This window comes from Egretta garzetta, unplaced genomic scaffold, assembly GCF_000687185.1.
Source record: "Egretta garzetta isolate BGI_Z169 unplaced genomic scaffold, ASM68718v1 scaffold145, whole genome shotgun sequence".
In the NCBI taxonomy this organism is placed as follows: Eukaryota; Metazoa; Chordata; class Aves; order Pelecaniformes; family Ardeidae; genus Egretta; species Egretta garzetta.
The window spans coordinates 969654-976175 of NW_009259687.1; the positions used below are offsets into that span (position 1 = coordinate 969654).

General features: G+C 39.3%; 1 protein-coding gene across 1 annotated transcript in view; it reads left to right on the plus strand.

The window, feature by feature from the left end:
- The window catches only part of GPBP1L1 (GC-rich promoter binding protein 1 like 1), a 24720-nt gene that overhangs the window by 2246 nt on the left and 15952 nt on the right, over positions 1-6522 (plus strand). Inside the window, exon 2 of the mRNA XM_009638808.2 lies at positions 4932-5822. The gene's annotated coding sequence lies outside the window, so the exon portion shown is untranslated. The remainder of the gene's footprint in view (positions 1-4931; positions 5823-6522) is intronic.

Below are 6522 nucleotides of genomic sequence, written 5' to 3' on the forward strand. Positions count from 1 at the left end.
AGGCTCCAAGTCTCTGTGATTTGCTGTTGCAAGAGATGAGAAATGGAATTAATGGAATTAATAGGATTCTAGGTAGACAGCAGAGATGAAGGGACCTGACGGGGTTTGCAAGGAACATTGAGGCAGAAAAAGCCCCCAGTAAAATTGGTCTGTTTCAGAAACGTGCACTGCAGTACATGAAGTGAGGAAAGGTTAGAAGCCCTGGTTCCAGGTATTCCCAGAGAGGTGGTGTGCTGGAACAGCATGGCGTGGCAGGCAATCTTTTATCTCCAGACAGATTTTGCTTCCCATTGGGCTTTTACAGTTTTGTAAGCCAAGGTAGGAGGTGGAAGAGGAAGTAATTGGAAAAATGCACTGCTGATAAGGCTAATCTGTGCATTTTCTTTAGGAGTTCGGAAACATCTTGATCCATTCCCAATGACTAACTTCATGTCACAGCTCAGGGGCCTTGACTATCTTTAGCTCCTATCTTTAGTCTGACATTCTGGTCGGTATAGGTCTTGGCATATTGAATACCTCCTTGGTTCCTACTGTCAGGTATATATGGAAAGCTCAGCTTGAGAGTCAAAGTGTTAGAAACTCTCTGGTTTAGAGATTAACTCTGGTCAAGTCTATGTTAAGAGTAGAAAAGAAAGTTAACAGAAGGATTAAAACAACTGTGTAACTACATCCAACTGTAACACAGCAAGAACACTTTATTAATGCTGTATTAGAAGATGGCATTTTTGTCCTGGATTATGTATGTTCCTTACTGTAGTCTGTGCCTCTTTACATTGAATATGCTTGTATGTTTCTTCCGTTTTCATGTCAAACTTTCAGTATTTGTTTAGACAAATACACAGTGAAATCTGATCATATGAAAGAGCATCTGACAACTTTCACTGGTTTATTTGACTCAGAGACAAATACCACTTTTTCTACTTGCATGTTAAATGACATGGTGAAGGGTATTTAGCTATGAAACTTAAGCACTTACCAAGGGGAAAAAGTACTTTTGTAACAACAAAAACTTACAAAAAGAGGTTGCTATGACAGAAGAGTTAAAACATTTTTAATGCAACATGTCAAAATTGATAATAGAAATTATTTTTTTTTAGAGATTAATTAGAATTGTTAGCAAGTGGAACCCAAGTGCTAAATAGAGTTTAATGTTTTATGTACTTACATTACTTGCCAAAGACTTCTTCATTTTGATCAGTTAAAGAACATTTTGGGGTAGTTGACGGACAACCTTTTCTCTTCACCAAAGCTCATTAATGCAGATTTCCTTGTTCTGAAAGGAGGTATGCCTTTATAGAACATCTCATTTAGTGATGATATTATTTGCTATTTTTCTGATTTGTATTTCCAGAAATAATTCCAACTTAAAGGCATTTAAAAGGAGAGAGGTAATTAATTAAATTTGCATTGACAAGCACTTCTGTTTGCTTTTTTCCTGGAATTGGGAGTGGCTACTGGAGATGATCTTTGTCCTTGCTGTTTTTCATAGTGAAGCAGAGACCAGTTCGACTGAACTGTAAATGCAGTATAGGAAGAATTGGGAACTTCGCCTTCAGGGAATGCACAAGTGTTTGTTCCACTCACATGCTCATGTGCATGACCAGAGAAAAGCAGACCCCACCTGTACTTTGAGGAATCTCTTCACTCTATTTGTTGTTGAGTAGGTGGCAAAGGTCATTTCAGTTCTATATAGTAGGCAAAAAAACCCTGATGTTTGATATTAGGAAGAAAGGTTAAAAAATGCGCTATTTTTCCATTCTATAAATTGGTTGTGCTCCCAGATCTTGAGTGCTTTATGCCGTTTTGGTCACCTTGTATCTAAAAGACATGGTAAAGGCTAGGAGGGCTTTCACAAATAGCCTGACTTAGTTTGGAAGAGAGATGACTTGATGGGTATGTATATCATGTATAAAATCATGAGTATCATGAAAAACTGAACAGAATGTGGTTGGCACTTTGGTAGCACAAGAAACCATCCAGTTGAATTGAGGCTGACACTTTCATAGCCACAAATTTACTTTTACACAAAGCACAAGTAAACTTTGCCCGCTCTCATTTGGGAGGCAAAAATGTATTAATGTGTTTAAAAAGAAAGCAATTCAACAGATTTACATAGAAGCACTGACTGGTAATAAACTATAATACAGGCCCTGGTTTAGAAGTCTGAGAAAGTATCCTCAGACCCCTGATGCTATTTGCTCTTGTTCTTACACCTTTTTTACTTAAGAATATATTGTGTGTTGCTGTCAGAGAAGGTAGTTGAGAGACTTTGGGTCTTGCCCATTGTACTTCTGTGATACTGCTGCTTTCAGTAGTACGGTCAGTTATGGAAGTGGTCTTAGGTAGGTTGAAGGTGTGGTGTTAGACAGGATTCAGAGTGTGTGAGAGGAGGTTGTAAAACCTGGCATGTGGGCTAATCCTGGAGACTGAAGGGTTTCAGTAGTAGTGTAAGTTACAACACTTCATCTAACAGCAAGTTTTTTGCTTTAGCAAACGTCACATACCTTGTTCTTTTTTTGATGATATTACCTGCACAGGAAGGCGGTGACGGAAGAGCAGTGTATATGCCTACTGAAATAAGGAGGCAGCTGCAGGCTGTGTTTGCATATAGTGCATGGGCATAGAGCCTTCGGTACCTTGCCAGGGAACACAACTTTGGAAGGGCTCAAGACACTACTTTGAATTTACTATCTGAAGTGTGCTTTCTGTACACTACCTGAAGAGAAGCAGGTGGAGATTAATTTAAGCCTCTTTAATTTACTGCAACCTCAGTGCAGGGCCCCCCAGTAACTGTGACACCCACAAGTGAGATTGTTTCAGAATAAAGGTTACAGAAGTATCAAACTTCTTGTTAGGAGGTTTGAGATGGTGTGGAGGTCATTCCTTTAACAAGGGTAAAGTTTTCTGATCAGCAGTGCCTAATTTATGCTAACTGTGCAAGCATGAGGTTTGCAAGACTTGGACATCAGTCCAAAATGTCACGTCTAGAAGTGGCACTAGACTGTCTGCATGCATGTTAGATACTGCTCTTTAATGAACTGCCCTGATCACTGATACTAACAATGATATCAAAATAGCAACTTAGGAGACCTGAATCTTATGCAAAATGTCTTCTAAATTGGTGGTTGGAGTTTTGCAAAGAGTTTCACCTTGGGTTTGATTGTGCTGAAATATAAAAAGGTGTCTTGCAGCAATATAAGTTTTGCAAACTGTTAATGTGCTTTCCTTTTTCCAAAGGTACTGGGAACCTTTTTTGTGAAGTGGAACCTGGGTATTGTAGTTCTGTGGTGGTTTTATTTTTCTTGTGTACTCAGACCTAGTTCCTACTTCAAAACTGTAATTCTGGTGGTTTTAGATACCCTTAAATCCCAAGAACAGTTCTGTGTGGGCTTTGTTCTACTTGGGCCCTTTTTCACATTGCTGTGAGTCCTTCTCTGGGTTCTTCATCGTAAATTATATGTCTTCTGTCAATAGTTTGATGTGACTTAATTGCTATACAGTTTGTTCTGAAAAGAATATTTATTCAGAAGGTGATGAATCTTGTTTAAATATAGTCAACTGCATTGACTTTGTCCCTGTTTTATCTTCTACTTGCTACTCAAATGTTTGGTAGCAGCCTCAGGAGGTCACATCTAAAGGAGCTCTGTACCGGTGCTGAGATCAGCATGGTGGGAAGACTGTTCTGTCTGCAGCAGATACTCCAGCATGTCCCTATACGCACTGAAAAATTACCCTTTAATACAAAACCAGGTCTTGATAGGTTAGGACTTCTGTTTGCAGTCTGTGATGCTTACTACCTTGTGGTACAGGGTGGGATGCTCACAAAGTTCCCAGGTCAGTGTTGTGTATGGCCACGTCCATTCTGGTTTTGACTCATCCTGGCTGGTAGTCTGTAGGGGTTGTGAGGCTGCTTGTTGTTACTCTGCCTCCAGAAATGTGATTGTGGCTCACAGCTTATGTGCAAATACGTTTCCCTCTTTCCAAGCTCCCCTACATGACAATAATGTCTAGTTCCAGGAATAAAAAAATTAAAATGAGGGGATTTATTAAAAGGAATGACCCAGATGATTAAAAGGTGGTAATTCTTTTACTGTTCCTTGTATGTGTTTATTTTGAGCCTGTATCATAACCATTTAAAAATCTTTAAAAGAAAAAAAATAAAATCCACCTGCTTAAAGAATGGCATAACAAGTGCAACAAAACCTAGAACTGATCAAAGAATGGAACCATATCCAAACAAGGAAAACAAACTCATCATGATAAGTCAAATATAAAGGCATAACAAGGCACACCTAAAGGGATCCTGAGAAACAGCTGCTGGCGTCAAAACAGTAATAAAACTTTTCAGATGTTTCAGGAGCAGTAAACCTATTTGCTTCTGGTTAGGTAAGATGGTTTGAGGAAAAAGAGGCCATAGCAGAAAAAACTTTTTTAGTGGTATTTTCTGTGGAGGAGTTAATGGAATACTGGATGTATTGCTATCATGAGTCTCTTGAGAGGGGAGTCTGGCTGTATTGGAGCAGGCGAGGAATGACGTGGGCGCATAGAGGAGATGAGGCACGTGGAATGGCCAAGCCTACCTGTGGCCTAGAGCCTTGTTATTTTAGCAGCAGGTTTTAAAATTGCTATGAAGTGTGGAATCCCTTTCATCAGTTGCATGCAGTTTCTCCACTCTTCCTTTTATTCTGATTTAGCTTGTTTGCATTGCCCTTTTGTAAACTAAATCTGGGAAATGATCATTTAAGAGTAAAAATGTCCTTTTCAGGGACTTTTTTTAATTAGATTATTTCAGGGTTTGTTTTGATCAGAGATCAAATAGCTTTTGGCACTTGTGCTATAGTTGCTCAATTTCTCCTTCTGTTCTCCTCTCTAGTCATACTTTTTCATGTTTATACTGCTTGTATTGATGGAGTTTTGTTTGTTTTTTATAGTGACTACAGTTCCTGTCTCACCTCTTTGATGGAAGAGGACTATGACCCAGAAGTGAACTCTCCACTGTAGAACAAGAAGCTCTTGTGGAATAATTTGTGTCCCTTTAAAAGCAGCACCCAGCCTACAAAAAATAGAGTAGAAGAGATTATTTTCCGACCTGGCATTTTTTTGTTCATGTGACCTATCTTTCAGCATGTAAATGGTGAAAAACGGGGAGATAAACATTTGTGCCTGCTTTTGAGCTTTATATCAAGTAGTGCTTAGCTCTGTGGAGCATTAACCAAGTTACGTGAAGACCAGAGTATATCCTAACATTCTTTTTTTAAATACTATACCTTTTTTTAGCAGATGTATGTGATAAAAATGAAGTTTATATTTTAAGAGCATTAGGGCAGATGCTTCTTGTTTAGATCTCAGCATTTGGGGCAAACGTTTTTATGTAACGTAGTCCTTTTTCCAGAGTGTTCAGGTTGATTTGCTGCAGATCATGAATTATCCAGCAGACTTGAGTGTATCTGTTCAGTATTAACCATGGTGTCGCTCTGAATGTTGTCATGCAGACTTGACAAACCTTTTTGTAATGTAAAGGCTGACTTCTGTACTACCACGACCAGAGGAAATTTAATGAGGTGAACGTGGTCGTGGCTTTTTTTTTAATATAAATTACCTTCTTAGGTATTTTTTTTTGTAGTGAGAGTGCAAAGAGAGGTTAAAATGAGCAGCTGAGGGGGTGAAGGGCACAGTTGGCACGAAGTGCGGCCTCTCGTGCTCAGCTTCGAGACGCACTATTGCCTCAAGGCTGGCCTTACAGTGTACTGGAGAAGGAAGGAACCCGAAGGTCAGTGAAGCACAGAAACTGAGGACATTGGACTGCAGAGGCCAAACTGGGGGTAAGTGATCATATGTACTTTTTTCTTTGCGTATATAGTGTTGACATTTTTCATAGATAAAGTTGAAAAATGAAGCAAAATGGTAAACTGAAGAACCTTCCACAAAAAGGTAGAATTCAATTATACAGAGCAATAATGGAATTTTCATTGTTTTGAGCAATGGAAATTGCTGTGACATGTTGGAAAGAACAGTTGAGTTCCAGATTCCTCAGTGAGACACCTCAGCTGCCTCAGTTGAACTTCCATTAAGATCCTTCAACCAGCTTGTTGTTCTGTTCTTAACCATTTGGTTTCTTAGCTGTGAAAGCAGTTTCAGCATAGCATACTCCCTGGTGTATGGAAGTTGGTGGATCTTAATACAATTATAAGTTGGGAGCGCAGGAAGTGGCATATGGTTGTGTTTCAGGTCTCTGATCTGCTCTCAATGTCTCTAACATTGTCACCAGTTTGGTCATATTTGATTTACATCCTCTGGAATAAAACACCCTTTTGTACACTGAGACAACGAGCGATGAAGGAATGTACCCCAAATTCTGTCATGTCCTGATTTTACACACCTGTGTGTTGCATGGCTTTTGTATAATGTCTGTTCTGTTTTCTTCCCACCTCCACGCCGATCCTATCATGAATTTCATGGGTGTGTTAACTGTAAACAGGAAGTAACTGGGAACGTTTAAGTTCTTGCCTGTTTTGGTCTGAG